General features: G+C 36.3%; 1 pseudogene across 1 annotated transcript; it reads left to right on the top strand.

The window, feature by feature from the left end:
* Positions 1-410: 410 nt before the first annotated feature.
* Positions 411-14,810, top strand: LOC143558864 (DExH-box ATP-dependent RNA helicase DExH14-like; annotated as a pseudogene). Its single transcript, XR_013139821.1, has 49 exons — positions 411-632; positions 716-777; positions 1,612-1,780; positions 1,887-2,316; positions 2,410-2,475; positions 2,636-2,740; positions 2,813-3,115; positions 3,391-3,507; positions 3,594-3,653; positions 3,833-3,904; positions 3,988-4,104; positions 4,349-4,515; positions 4,650-4,710; positions 4,785-4,937; positions 5,025-5,108; positions 5,293-5,367; positions 5,455-5,586; positions 5,662-5,727; positions 5,884-5,949; positions 6,043-6,165; positions 7,684-7,833; positions 7,954-8,166; positions 8,303-8,458; positions 8,553-8,777; positions 8,872-8,972; positions 9,070-9,150; positions 9,227-9,307; positions 9,534-9,738; positions 9,825-9,941; positions 10,023-10,145; positions 10,320-10,409; positions 10,600-10,725; positions 10,879-10,941; positions 11,177-11,265; positions 11,556-11,646; positions 11,801-11,950; positions 12,028-12,219; positions 12,310-12,375; positions 12,464-12,619; positions 12,698-12,841; positions 12,912-12,979; positions 13,057-13,222; positions 13,303-13,365; positions 13,439-13,534; positions 13,619-13,784; positions 13,860-14,027; positions 14,132-14,278; positions 14,358-14,489; positions 14,616-14,810. The product of XR_013139821.1 is annotated as a DExH-box ATP-dependent RNA helicase DExH14-like (transcript).
* Positions 14,811-16,182: the final 1,372 nt, after the last annotated feature.

Here is a 16,182-nt window from a genome sequence, read left to right as displayed (position 1 = left end):
GTTTCTATCCGTATTCGGCCCGCGGATACGACTTGGTATTAGATTTCTTCCCGGAGCCGTACGCGGAACCGACCTGGAACCGGAAATACCCGGTCGAAACCCGACCCTACCCGAAACCCGAAAAAAACCCGGAAAACCTGGTTAAATATCGAACTATACCCAGAACCGATTATTGTTTAACCCGATTTTGATTTGTTGACCATACCCGAAACCGGTTAAAAAAACTGATTTGTGCACCATCAATCAATCAGGCCCTGTATATCCCATCGCATAGCACGCTATCGGTAGGGTCAGGAGAGGATGGGATGTAGACAAATCTTTCCTCTACCACTATCGGTTATTACCACTATCGGTTATTATTCTAAGAGGCCCAAGCCCAGCCTACAACCCATTAACCCAATTAACACAGTCTGCAACAAACAAACAAACCGACCCGACCTGAACCATAAAACTAACACCGGTCCGCCACCGTTCCGTTCACCGGACCATCCTCCAGCCACCACCGAAACAAAACAAAACAAAATGCTACTCGAACTGCCGCGGTTAACTAATTCTCTCCGGGAGCCATTCGACGCCGATCAAGCTTATCTCAACCGTAAATCCGTACTCCTATCGCTTAATAACTGTCTCAGGTAACTTAATTGTTTACAAAACCCTAACATATTCAATCGTTCGATACATAATCTGAACTGAAGTTTGAATTATGTGTAATTAGCTCCGCGAAACCTGTTGATGAGTTCGAAGTTGCTCCGAAAATTGTTCATCGATGGGATGAAGGTAATAGTTAATTAATTCATTAAGCTTCTATTGTTATTGTTATTGTTATATAATTATGCTGAATTTTAGGTTAATACGGAAGTAAAATAGGAAAACTGGATTTCAGGGGATGTTTGGGATTCCTTATTTTGCCTCCTTATAACTTTTCATTAAGTTAATAATTACAAAAGTGTAACTTATGGAACTTTTCCTCTCACAATATAAGCAATCCCAAACACCACCTTATTACTTTTCTAAAAGTTTATAAGTTATAAGTTGAAGAAAATAAGCAATCCCAAACACCCCCTTAGTAATCCAAACTATAACTCATTGGTCGATGATAATCCGTACTGTCAGTCTTATATTTTACTTTAGTTGCTCAGGGCGGTCCCACTAGCATAATAATCATAGATTTACAATCGGTTTTTATTTGACTTCCGCTAGTTTTCGCTTGTGTGTTTTTTGCGTTTAGTTCATAATTATTATTGTGAGCGGAATCGAGTCAAAATCAAATGCAATTTAATGACGATTGTGCTATTTGGATTGCAGTAGTCAAAGTGATAGTTTGGATTATTAAAATCCAATTTTCCTTAAAAAAATGAGGAAACTTCGTAATAGGAAAGTTGAAGGTGTTATATTTAGTAAAAAGTTTCAGTTAACTTTAACTTAATGATGACGGATTGTATGAGTATTGTTATCAAACATGAGTTTTGTTTATTATAGGAACTGGCTGTGTGTTGCTACAATATGAATGTGTAGCTTTTATTATTTTTTTTTTGGGCATGTAGTACAACAGCTGTAGGGCTACTTGGAAACATTTTATAACTTTTGCATGTGTGCTTATAATTGATTTAGCTTCTATAGAAGTCCGGCAAGCATACAGACAGTTTGTCGGGGCGGTGGTTGAATTGATTGGTGGAGTGGTGAACAATGAGGAGTTTAAAGAGGCGGCGTTGGCAGTATATAAGCTTTTTGGTGCTCGTGAAGAAGAAGATAATAATAGTTTGATCTTCATGGAGAAGAAGTAAGATATTATTTCTTTACACTCTAATAATTACTGTAACAAGATGGTTTTTGATTATTTGATGTGAAGACAAGATCTTTATTGTACAAACTGTATCTTTATGCAGATCTGAACTGCAAAAGATACTTGGTCATGCTGTTTCGGATGCAAAGCTACAGAAAGTTGTTAGTGCTGTTCAAAGTCTTTTCTGTTTGCAGCCAGACAACCATGAGTCACTGTCTTTACTTGAAAGTCAAGAAAATGGGAGTGATGATGGACAAGAATTTGGTGCAAATTTGGTTTTTCATCAGCCAACGCGGTTCTTGGTTGATGCATCTTTTGATGCAGAGATATGGGGGGAGGGTACAAATGTAACTTCAACCTCAATTCATTGGGAGTGGAATGATCATAGTGAGAACACAAATAGAACATATGATTTAGAATGGTTAAGAGATGAATGCAATAGAATAGTGAATAGTAGTACTTCTCAACTTCCTCAAGATGAACTAGCAATGGCTATTTGCCGGGTACTTGAATCAGACAAAGCCGGTGATGAGGTAATGAAATAATAGTTCTGAAATTGATTTATAAAAATGGTTTCTTGTTTGGATTTAAGTTATCCTAATGCTGTTATTTTTTTTGTCTTAAAGATAGCTGGTGATTTGTTGGATCTAGTTGGTGACAGTGCATTTCAAACGGTTCAAGATCTTCTCACGGTGAGAGAACAACAATAATGTTCTTGGTTTTGGCTTATAAACCATTTTCTTTATATTATGTCGTGTTCTCACTTGAAACTGATGGATTATAATACCTGATGGCTGATTGTTTTGCGAGTGATGGATTGAAAGTGTTTTTCTGATATTTTATTATATTCAGCATAGGAAAGAACTTGTTGCTGCCATTCATCATGGGATTCAGAACTTAAAATCTGAAAAAGTGGTTTCTAACTCTCAACCACGCATGCCTAGCTATGGTACTCAGGTATGAAGTTGCTAGTTTTGTTGTCGTTGTCACATGCATAGATGCCAAATTTTGTTGTCAACAATTATGCAGGTTACTGTTCAAACAGAATCAGAAAAGCAATTTGATAAATTGAGACGCAAAGAGGAGAAGAAAAATAAACGTGGAGCAGATCATGGGTCTGACAGTGACTTGTCTGCTATGAGTTTTAGCTCTTTGCTTCATGCAAGTGCAAAGAAAAGCCCATTTGATGATTTGGTTGGACTTGGTGATGGCCTCAACACATTAGCAACTACTGCTCTTCCTCAGGGAACTACTAGGAAGCATCATAAGGGGTATGAAGAAGTTTCCATACCACCCTCACAGACTGCACCCATGAAGCCTGGAGAAAAGCTGGTACTTTCATTGTGTTTTCTATAAATGTTTATGATCTCATTTGTCAGATAAAATGCCAAAATCAAAATATGATGCACAAAGTAGGTAAATGTAGAATTTAAAATAGGATGCATAGGGGAAATATAAAGGAGAATAACTATAACAAATTAGAATTAAAGTGAAGCATATTTCGTGAGTCGATGATGATGTAGAAATCAAAATATGATTCAGAAAGTAGCTAAATGATCAAAGTTCGATTGTGACTATTAGTGCCCGATATTTTGTATGTTTGTCAGACCGAAATAAAGGAGTTGGATGAATTTGCACAAGCTGCTTTTCAAGGCTACAAGACACTCAACCGTATTCAGAGCAGAATATTCCAAACTACTTACCATACTAATGAAAACATTCTGGTCAGTTTGAAATTGACGAAGCTCACTAATACAAATGATGCCAATATTTAGATCTTTATTTCTTAAGCAATCTTCACGTGTTTCAGGTGTGTGCTCCAACGGGAGCTGGCAAAACAAATATCGCTATGATTGCTATTCTGCATGAGGTGCACACATTCACAATCCTCATAGATATTAATTTTTTTTCTGTAACACTTAGCTTGACAATTAAGTTATAAGTTATAGCACAAATTGTACCTGTTGTATTACATTGAGGAATCTTAGTTCCATTTTAATATCTTCTTGCTCTTGTGCCATTTACCTGAATCAAGTGATAATTTTTCAGATTGGACAGCACTTCAAAGATGGATATTTGCATAAAAATGAGTTTAAGATAGTTTATGTTGCTCCAATGAAGGTAGAACTGATATTATCATTTGAATCCTCAGTCTTTTTTATGCTTACTATTTTTTTCTTTTTCTTGTGACATACAATCTCTAGGCATTAGCTGCTGAAGTTACCAAGGCATTTAGTCATCGATTAGCTCCATTGAACATGGTTGTGAGAGAACTTACTGGTGACATGCAGCTTTCTAAAACTGAACTGGAAGAAACTCAGGTTTGTGCTGCCCCTTTGTTGTTTGCATGTTTGGACACAAAATCATCATCATCATCATCATCATCGTACTCTGTATATCCCACCAATAGCAAAGCTATGGTAGGGTCTGAGGAGGGTAAGATGTAGACAGCCTTACCTCTACCCCATAGGGATAGAGAGGCTGCTTCCGGTGAGACACCGGCTGATTGGTGCATGTACCCTAGTATTTGCTAATAAATTTTTTATTTTAAATCTGTGCTCACAGATGATTGTAACAACACCTGAGAAATGGGATGTCATCACCCGTAAAAGTAGTGACATGTCACTCTCAATGCTGGTAAAGCTTCTAATTATCGATGAAGTACATCTCCTTAATGATGATAGAGGGCCTGTAATAGAAGCTTTAGTGGCTCGCACTCTTCGCCAGGTACATTAATAATCTACTTAAGAATAATACAATAATAGCTCTTGATGTTTTGAAGTGAATTTGAAGGTGGTTTTGCGCTCTTTTGAAGAGGATTCTTAACGCTAACCTGAGAGTAAATGTTGAAAATTTTTGACAGGTGGAATCCACAGTCCATGATCCGTATTGTGGGGCTTTCAGCTACACTTCCCAATTATTTGGAGGTTGATCTGGCATACCTTTTATTAAACTTTTATGATTTGTAGTTTTACTTGCTTGTTTCTTTCCTAACTATCAGGTTGCGCAATTCTTGAGGGTTAGTCCAGATGCGGGTCTCTTTTTCTTTGACTCTAGCTACCGTCCTGTGCCTCTTGCACAGCAATATATTGGAATAACGGAACCAAACTTTCAAGCACGTAATGAACTTTTGAATGAAGTTTGCTACAGAAAGGTCTTCTTTAAATTCTGTTATTGGTTTGCTGTTTTGCACCACATCTGGACTGGCTTTTTTTAATTCTTTGGTGCTTTGTATGAGCAGGTTGCTGATTCATTGAAGCAAGGGCATCAGGCAATGGTGTTTGTTCATTCACGTAAAGATACTGGGAAAACAGCTGATAAACTGGTAATATCTTCTTTCCTTCTTCCATACTTTAAGAACATATGGAATATATGGTTTCTGTACAAATGTTTTTTGTGTCTAGTAGTTGCTTAACTGAACCTTTTTTAATGGTGTTCAAAGCGTATCAGTGCTTGATTGTTTCAACAGTTAGCTCCAGTTATTATTTTCTCTGTGACATGTTATACAGATTGAACTTGCCCGGAAGTATAACGAACTAGATCTCTTTATGAATGAGGAACATCCTCAGTTTCATTTGGTCAAGGTAAATTGTCAAAGTTTTCTCTCGTACAGTTCATCATGATCATACTATATTGTCACATCACTTACTCTTTTCACTTTTCACTTTCAGATGAAGGTTGCAAAGTCCAGAAACAAACAGCTTGTTCAGCTATTTGGATCAGGAGTTGGCATTCATCATGCAGGGATGTTGCGTGCTGACAGAGGTTTGACCGAACGCCTTTTTGCTGATGGTTTGTTAAAGGTACGTAACTCTTTATTTGACTTGCTTCTGTACCTTTTTTGGTACTCCACTAAATGTGCCTACATTTGTTTTCAGGTCCTTGTTTGTACAGCAACATTGGCATGGGGAGTAAATCTACCTGCACACACTGTTGTGATTAAGGTTGTTTAGTTATGAAATACCTATGTATTTGCGTTGGTATTGAGCCAACTTTTCATGATTAAATAAGCAGACAACTTGTTGAATTCAAGTTCATTCAATTTAATGAACCTTTTATTCTCTTATTTGTTTATTAACGCCATGAGCACTTTGGCACAGGGTACTCAATTGTATGACCCAAAGGCTGGTGGATGGCGAGATCTGGGTATGCTGGATGTCATGCAGGTATCATTAATGTTCTCACTGATTTGTTTTCAGCGTTTACTGCTATTTTGAGTTCTAAAGTTGTTTTCTCCCATTTATAATGGTGCGCTATAGATTTTTGGACGTGCTGGAAGACCTCAGTTTGATAAAAGTGGTGAAGGCATTATAATTACATCTCATGATAAATTGGCCTACTATCTGCGACTTTTAACGAGTCAACTTCCCATAGAAAGTCAGGTAGCTTCTTTTTCAGTTCGAGATATTATTTCAATCGAACTTGGAAAGCCTGGTTTATAGTTATTGCATAATCAAGATAGATTCCTCTGGCCTTCAAGAAGAAAACCTGTTTTCTTGTTGGATAATCTGTTGTATATGGAAACTTAGTTAGAGATTCGCATGAAGGATGCTGTTTGATCAAATTTTGTTACCTAGCCTGCTTGAATTTCTTCTTTGCTTTCTAGTTGCCTTCAATTTTGGTGCATTAGGAGTATGATGCCTCAATAATAATATGAACATTGCTAAAGTAATTAAGTCTAGACTTATCCGGAAACAGTAATCCGGTTAGGGCAAAGCAATAATCGAAACACAACAATAGGAAGACGAACCTTGAACTTGACTACTGTTCTATTTAATTACTAAACGAAGAATACTAGCAGTGGAAATTAGATCAGTAAAAACAGAGAAACCTGTTTGGCGGCTGATCGGAATAAGCCAGAGGCGGCGATGGCAGTCTGCTGGTGGCGGTTGGCTATTGGCGGCGACTAGTTGACTTCGCGGATTGGTGGTTGGCTGCTGTTGTGATCAGATACACGAAGACAATATATTGGAAGTAGTAAATTGAGACAAGAGAATTAGCGTGGTTCGGTCAAAGGTTGACCTACGTCCACGGGCTACAACTAGGGTTTCTTTATTTATTGAATGACAAAAAGGATTACAAGTACAATGAGATCATATAAATAGACAATACAAATTAAAGATTACAAGTGCAATGAGATCATAATTAACAAGTAAACAAACTGAGCCAGGCTAGGGGCAGGCGCTTTGCCTCCATCGAACTGCCTCCTAGGGCTGAATCCAAGAAAAGGAGGCTGAAGCCTACATCCACAACAAACTTTTGATGGTTAAGTTGGATTTCTGATACGACTTGGATTTGATAAACCGAAAATTTATTATTATAATCATTAGGGATGCTATTATCTTAATTATTAGATGGTTTTCATTAGGTAATATTTTATTTTGAACAAACTTGGCTACAAGATAGTTGTAAGTATCAGGGTTAGGATGTTTTTAGTAAAAAGAGATCTTTCCGGTTGTAATTTTCTTTATTGTAATTTAATTATTGATTTAGTATCAATTGTGAGAGCGACTTTTGTTCTTGGAACTGCAAATGTTGCCTCTACTCTACTTTACACCAATAAATCTACTCCCTTGCCCAGGTTTGAACCTGGGACCTCTCCTTTAAGAGGCATCTCTCTCTACCAAGTGGGCTAGCCCTACCTTGGTGGGAGAGCGACTTATCTCTAGAAAGTAAGTCATTAGGAGAGCTGACTGACCCATTGATAGTCGCCCGATTCAAACTTCCTTTTTAAAATAGAATTTGGGCCCCTGGTTTTAGAATTTTTGCATCTTAGTAGAAGAGAAGCATATGTTTTTGTACTAAAAACGAATACTTCACAACTCAAGTTTTCTACAACCAGGTTTCATACAAGAGCATTAACGCAGTTTGACTTATAACTTATCTTGATTTGTTGGCAGTTCATTAGCTCCTTGAAAGATAACCTAAATGCAGAGGTGACACTGGGAACTGTGACGAATGTGAAAGAAGCTTGCGCATGGCTTGGATATACATACCTTTTCATAAGGATGAAAATGAATCCTTTGGTATATGGTATTGGTTGGGATGAGGTATAATTATCTTAATGCCATCTATATATTGCTTAGCAAACATTATCCTTTTGAATTTTATTTCACCATATGCTGATGTCGTCAAGGCTTACATCATAATTGCTTTTTTTTATCTGATAGGTTATTGCAGATCCTTCATTGGGTTTGAAGCAAAGATCTCTTGTTACAGATGCTGCACGTGCTCTTGACAAAGCTAAAATGATGCGGTTTGATGAAAAAAGCGGCAACTTTTATTGTACCGAACTTGGTCGCATTGCTAGTCACTTCTATATTCATTATTCTAGTGTTGTGACATACAATGAGATGATGAGACGCCATATGAGTGATAGCGAGGTAACATATTGTTGTTAACTTACTTGCATAAAGGTCTGTTTGCATCGCTGTAAAATTCCAGTGCTAACTGCATATATGCTCATAAAAGCTAGTATTATAAGTGGTGTTCTTGACACATAATTCTTTTTCTTTGCAGATAATTGACATGGTTGCCCATTCTTCAGAATTTGAAAATATTGTTGTTAGAGAGGAAGAGCAAAACGAATTAGAAACATTGTTACGCACGGTCTGTCCTTTAGAAGTAAAGGGCGGCCCCACAAATAAACACGGGAAAGTGTCTATTTTAATTCAGGTATAGGCTTTTTAACATCAAGAGTACCATGAGCTATTGGAACTATGCAATTAATCTTTATCTAATAATAAACTGGTGATCACGTTCTTTTCAGTTATACATGTCTCGAGGGTCTATCGATGCGTTTTCCTTAATTTCTGATGCGGCATACATCAGTGTCAGCTTGGCGCGTATAATGCGGGCCCTTTTCGAAATCTGTTTGCGTAGAGGATGGTGTGAGATGACATCTTTCATGTTGGAGTATTGCAAGGCCGTGGATCGTCAAATATGGCCCCACCAACATCCTCTAAGACAGTTTGACAGAGATATATCACCAGAAGTTAGTCTACTCATCTCTTTGTGCTAATTTTCTATGATGCTTATGTTTGTTCTGCAACTCTTGTTAATTTCTCTTCTTTTTTTCTTCTTTTTAGATACTTCGGAAGCTAGAAGAACACGAGATCGACTTAGATCATCTTCAAGAGATGAAGGAGAAGGAGATTGGAGCTATGATTCGTTAGCACCTGCAGGAAGGGTACTTTTATTTTAATAATTATTTTTCTACAATTTGTTTTGAAATCTGAGTTTCACTTCTGTAAGATTTTATTTGACTGCTTTTCGAATATTTGAAGGTAGTGAAGCAGTATCTAGCGTTTTTTCCATCAATCATATTGTCTGCTACAATAAGTCCGATCACCAGAACTGTTTTAAAGGTAAAGTTTCTTTTTGTTGGTAATAGTAATCAATGTCTCTTAAATCAGTGAATTGATATTCAGTTCCATCTTTCAGGTAGATCTGGTCATAACTCCAGATTTTGTGTGGAAAGATCGCTGGCATGGTGCTGCTCAACGCTGGTGGATTCTTGTTGAGGTTTTGTTTGGCATCTACTTTTGTTTGTATGAAATGACTAATTGATGGTGCATCTGACTATTTTTTTATGATCTAAATAAATGCGTTGTGCGTAGTGACAGTAATTAAAAATTATGGGCAAAGTTATTAAAACTTTTATACATTTAGATCACTAATCACCAACTATTCGCTCATCTTCAGAACACTTTAGACATCATTGTCATACTGATGAAGTAATTTCATGCAGGATTCAGATAATGACCATATCTATCATTCAGAGCTTTTTACATTGACCAAACGAGCAGCAAAAGGGGACCCACAAAAGCTTTCTTTTACTGTGCCAATATTTGAACCACATCCTCCACAATACTACAATCGTGCTGTTTCCGATTCTTGGTTGCAGGCTGAAGCTTTTTATACAATATCTTTTTAAGAACCTTGCCCTGCCAGAGGTCAATTTTGTAACTTGACAATCAGAACATTATGATTACCTATTGTCGTTTTGAATGTTGAATTTGATATTTCGTTTTTTGTTCAGAGCCATACTACGCACACTGAACTTCTAGATCTGAAGCCACTTCCTGTGACTGCACTTGGCAACAAGGCTTATGAAGAACTGTATAGATTTTCACACTTCAATCCTATTCAAACACAGGTATCACATCAATTGTATATATTAGCCATGCTATCACCAGTTATGTTGTATGCCCCTGATGCGTTTGTCGATACTTTTCAGGCCTTTCATGTTTTATATCACACACAAAATAACATCCTCTTAGGAGCTCCTACTGGAAGTGGGAAAACTATATCTGCAGAGCTTGCTATGCTTCATTTATTCAATTCAACCCCTGATATGAAGGTACACGTTTCGTTTTTATGATCAAGGAGACCACTTGCTATGGGTGTCGAAGCCTAAATGTATCATATGTGTGAAGTTGGATTTCAAATTGTTTATCTTTCAATTAGTATGTCTTGTATCCTACATATATTGAAAAAACAAATATCACATTTGTGGTGAAATCAACTTATGCAGGTTATCTACATAGCACCATTAAAGGCCATTGTTCGAGAAAGGATAAATGATTGGAAGAATGGCCTTGTTAAAAAACTTGGAAAGAAGATGGTAAGTATTCTTTGTACTTTTATACCAATTATTCATAATTTATTTGTTTGTTCTGTTAAGCAAATATTATTTGATGTTGACTTCACTGGAAAGCACTTTGAGTTTTTTATTGCTTTCGTTTAGCTGACATAAGATTACATTTATCATCTGTCAGACATGAATTGATATTTTCACATGCTGGCTTTATCAGGTTGAAATGACTGGTGATTACACACCAGATATGATGGCTCTTATGTCAGCAGATATCATAATATCAACCCCTGAAAAGTGGGATGGTATTAGTCGTAATTGGCACAGTCGAAGCTACGTCACGAAGGTTCTTTTCTTACCTTTTGGAATTACTTTACAGATTTACATAATAGCAATAAAATACAGTTATTGTATCGAAGTATTGCATTGCATAGTTATTATAACGTTCTTTTTTGGTTAGAATATTACAAAGTTTTGTCTTATATTATCATATTGTCAGGTTGGTCTTATGATTTTGGATGAGATTCACTTACTTGGTGCCGACCGTGGACCTATTCTTGAGGTACAATGCAATTTGCTTAAGAAGTTTAGTTTGTCTACATGATTATAATAATAATATGGGCATTACTGGCATTTTTAAGCAGCAATCTATTATTCTTGTATGTTGTTGTTTACTTGACAGTTTCTAGTGTTTTGTCTTGTCACTTGTTGGAGTAAGTGTGTGTGTGTGTATTCCTGTACCCCGCGAATGTGCTCTTTTGGGATTAATGTTTTACACTTATTGATTTGATTTCCAGGTCATCGTCTCAAGGATGAGATACATATCATCACAAACGGAGCGACCTATTCGGTTTGTAGGTTTGTCGACAGCACTAGCAAATGCTCAGTGAGTTATTTTGTTCATGAACCTCAAATGATATTTTTATGTTTTTTTTGTCCTGTGTTACTAGAACTATTCATCACGGTTTTTCAAATCAGCAATATGATACCATCCAAAAATCATTTACTACTAAAATACTAAACGTATCCTAATCAAGTATGCATTACATTATGCAGTATGAAAGCTTAAAATGATTTAGAAACCTTATCTTTATAGCAATAATTTGTTGTTAGTTGTTACATGACTTCTTTCTCTTGAACTGTTTTATATTGTTCCAATGTTGTGATGTCTGCTAGGAATCTGGCTGACTGGTTGGGAGTTGAGGAGATTGGTTTGTTTAATTTCAAGCCAAGTGTAAGGCCCGTGCCTCTTGAAGTTCATATACAGGCAAGTGAAGCTTTTAGTTTATAATTTGGTTGATCAAGATTTATGGTTTAGTTTTCTCTCATATTTTTATCTTATTTGTTCTTGTTTTGGAGAGAAAAACAACACTTTAGTTTTCTAGTAAAAACTAACTTATATATGTCGCATTAATTTACAGGGGTATCCTGGTAAATTCTACTGTCCAAGAATGAATAGCATGAATAAGCCCACCTATGCTGCCATATGTACACATTCACCAACAAAACCAGTTCTAATTTTCGTTTCTTCTCGTCGGCAAACACGGCTTACTGCATTTGACCTCATACAGGTAAGTCACTTGGTTTTCATCTATATTAACTATTTAATTCACTACTTTATAATATTTTTGTTCTTTTGCAAATAAAGTTTGCAGCTTCCGATGAGCATCCAGTACAGTTTCTAGCTATGCCAGAAGACGCACTACAGATGATTGTTTCTCAGGTCACTGATCAAAATCTGAGACACACTTTACAGTTCGGTATTGGTTTGCATCATGCAGGATTGAATGATAAAGATAGATCTTTAGTCGAGGAACTTTTTGCAAACAACAAGATTCAGGCAATGACCATTCACTCTCATTAATATTATAAAAATAATTTCATCTCGATCAGTTATTTAACAATCTTATGAACAATTACTGTTTTTCAGGTATTGGTTTGCACAAGTACTTTAGCTTGGGGGGTTAATCTTCCAGCTCATTTGGTTATAATTAAGGTTAGTAATTAATCACATGTCGAGCAGCATGCACTAGTTTGTTGATTTGGTTGGTTATTAATGTTGGGTATTTTATCACACGCTTCAGGGAACAGAGTTTTATGATGGGAAGGCGAAGCGTTATGTCGATTTTCCAATCACAGACATCTTGCAAATGATGGGTCGTGCGGGTCGTCCTCAGTATGATCAACATGGGAAAGCTGTTATTCTTGTGCATGAACCTAAAAAAAGCTTCTATAAGAAGGTGAATTATATGGAAGTGGGACACTGTAATGCGAAATAATGCAATTTTCAGTTACTGATTTAATTGTTCTTCTTGCAGTTTCTTTATGAACCATTTCCAGTTGAAAGCAGTCTTAGGGACCAACTTCATGATCACATAAACGCAGAGATAGTTTCTGGGACAATTTCTCATAAGCAGGATGCAGTACATTATCTGACCTGGACATATCTGTTCCGAAGGCTGGTAAGATTTATTTAATGTTAACTTATTAACAATATCACTTGCCTTTTTGACATTATTACACATGCGGCAGACGGTTAATCCTGCTTATTATGGTTTGGAAGATAGCGATCCTGAAAGTCTAAGTTCTTACTTATCCAGGTAACATCAATGGTTCAAAAGTTGATTAAACATCCCTGTTTGATTCATCGGTACTAAATATGCAATTTTAATTGTAGTCTTGTGCAAGATACATTTGAAGATTTGGAAGATGGTGGATGCATTAAGATGGATGAAGATAATGTGGAGCCTTTAATGTTAGGCTCAGTTGCTTCTCAATATTATCTGAAATACATGACAATTTCCATGTTTGCTTCAAATATAGGCCCCGATACATCTCTCGAAGTAAGTAAAGCAATTTTAAAATTCATTCTGCAATTGTTTTTGGCTAGTGGCAATTCTTATATTACATCATTTTCTTTCAGGTTTTTCTTAATGTACTGTCTGCTGCTTCTGAATATGATGAACTTCCTGTTCGTCATAATGAGGTAATTCCAAGTTATTTCCACATCATAATTATTATCTTTTTCTGTATAGTTAATAATCTTGTTTCTGTTATAGGAAAATTACAATGAAGCTTTGTCTGCTAAAGTTCCATTAGCAGTGGACAAGAATCGCCTTGATGATCCACATGTTAAAACAAATTTGCTTTTTCAGGTCAGCATAGTTTTTAAAACTTTTCAAAGTTAAAATTTGATATATTTTAAATATAGTTTAACAAGTTATTAAAATATTGTACAGGCGCATTTCTCTCAAGTTGAACTTCCGATCAGCGACTATTATACAGATTTAAAGTCTGTTGGATCAGAGTATACGTATCATTCAAGCAATGATAGACGTTTGTGCAAATAGTGGATGGCTCTCGAGTTCCATTACCTGTATGCATCTTCTTCAGATGGTCATGCAGGTATGCTTTCAAACTTCTTCATATTGAATGGATGAATCATTTATAACTGCTTTTCTGTTTTGTGATTGATATCAGGGTATGTGGTTTGAGAGGGATTCTCCTCTATGGATGCTGCCATGTATGACTGAAGACCTTGTAACTTCATTGCAAAAAGGAGGAATATCTAAAATACAACAATTATTAAATCTCTCAAACACAAATTTGCAATCTAGATTTGGAAATATTGCTTCATGACTACAACAGGTAAGCAGAACCATATAAAATTTCATCACCGATTCCCTTCATAAGTTCATATTATATATTTACAAGTAAATGTATCAAACTTGTTGATTATGGTCCATCTTCAGGATTTACAACATTTTCCTCGTATTCAAGTCAAACTCAAGATACAAGGAGGGGATGATGGCAATGATAATGCTCCCAGTCTCAGTATTCGGTTGGAGAAACTCAACCGTAGAAAAACTTCAAGGGCTTTTACCCCTCGTTTTCCAAAGGTATAAACATTTATTGTATGATTCTTTTGATCTGCCTGGAAATTGTTCATCTTTGATCTTGTTTTTGTTTAATTTTCAGTTAAAAGATGAAGCATGGTGGTTGGTTCTCGGCAACACTTCTACCTCAGAATTGCATGCTCTTAAAAGGATTTCCTTTACGAATCGTTTGGTTACCCGCATGAAGCTACCGACAACCACTACTAGTTTTCAGGTAATTTAGTTCTCCTTTTTCATTTTGCACCCTTTTAAAGATCCTCGAATTCATACGATTAAACGGGTCAAAATTGTCACCTAGAGTTAACTTCTGACTATGTCGGGTTTTCTTTCTTTCTGCTAGGGGATGAAGCTGCTGCTTGTTTCAGATTGTTATCTTGGTTTTGATCAAGAATACTCGATTGAAGAACTAATGGAATCTTAAGTCACAGTCTGTATATATGGTGATCAGGAATACCGATCTCTTTACTCACTTGAGCCAAGACTCCATATTTCTGGGTGCGAATCGTCTTGTACCTTTTTCAGTTGCTCAAACATAATATAATGATGTAAGTTTTTATGGAATATTAAAAAGTTCATGAGATATTATTATATTTAAAAAGCAGAAGCACAATGAATTGAAATTGATAAGTGACAAATCAAAAGTTAAATAATTTGCACACCTACATCACCTTACGTTTTACATATATATACTGTGATATACTGATATTTGCTGACGAAACCGCCAAACCGGTGTTAAGACATGTAACATTATTGCACCGACATCAATAGCAAATGAATTTCGTTGGAATCTAGTCTTTAGTCATAAGTGATGTTTAGTGGCATACAGACTTCAATTAAGAACTTTAGTTGTAACATTAATGTAGGCTATTTAAATGATTTATATTTTTCATGTATTTTATGTATTAAATTTAATGACCAAACAAGAACATATTTTATATTTTTAAGAACAAACTAGAAAATTTTAAAGAACCCTAGCCCAACAAAAAGTTTAATGTAGAATGAGTACTTTTTATTATTTTGACAGAATTACAATTTATGTCTTTTAAACATATCCAATTTGTGAATTGGGTTCTTTAAAAACTTTACTTTCATTCTCTGTCCTTTAAACGATAAATTGTCTCCATTTTGTCCTTACGAACATTCATTTTCTTAGTTAAGTTGGAGCATGCGAGGGTAAAAAGGTAATTTAACCATTAACTTGTTAGAAATGGCTAATTTTGTTTTAGGGAAAATAAATTACAAACAAACCCAAAAAATGTCAAATATACAAACTAATTAATCTGAACTGGACCTGCTACCAACTTCATCTTCATCAATGAACCTAAAATCTTCATTATCACCATAAATTATTTTCACATATTTCAAACCTAAAGCACCCCAATCGGAAACCAATGGAATCATCTCGCCCTTGCATTAACTTCCCCAACTGGAAACTCTCTCTGTTTACCCCATCCTCATCATATTCCACAGTCAATACTCCAGTATCCTCGTATTGTATCCGGCCTCACTTATACATCGTTAACGGTTCGTTCCTGACAATAAGCGGCCGACTGTGACGGTGGGGGAGATGAATAACACATTAGGTATTAATGTTGTTACATTTGTTGCTTTGATTAACGATATGTTAGGGGAAGGAGACATGAATTGCAGTGTTGACTTGTTCGGATTTGATTTAGAGGGTTGGAGTTGCGGGTTAAATCGGATGGTTGTGGTGGCCTGAAATGGGTCATGGGCCTCGGTGATAGAGCAGAAAGATGGTGGTGTTGGTTGCCAGCAAGGATTAGTAGCCTAAAGATGGAGGAGGTGGTGGTGGAGGTCGGTGTTGGTGTAGCTAATGGAGCTTAGGTTTCAGGAAGGACAAAAGAAGACGGAGGAGTTGGTGTTATGCAGTGAGGGGTCTGCAGTGG

Source organism: Bidens hawaiensis, unplaced genomic scaffold (assembly GCF_021521415.1).
Source record: "Bidens hawaiensis isolate Kalapana, Puna unplaced genomic scaffold, B.hawaiensis_p1.1 tig00001087_1, whole genome shotgun sequence".
Lineage (NCBI taxonomy): Eukaryota > Viridiplantae > Streptophyta > Magnoliopsida > Asterales > Asteraceae > Bidens > Bidens hawaiensis.
The sequence above is the reverse complement of the archived record's forward strand: the minus strand, read 5'-3'. Positions and strand labels throughout refer to the sequence as shown.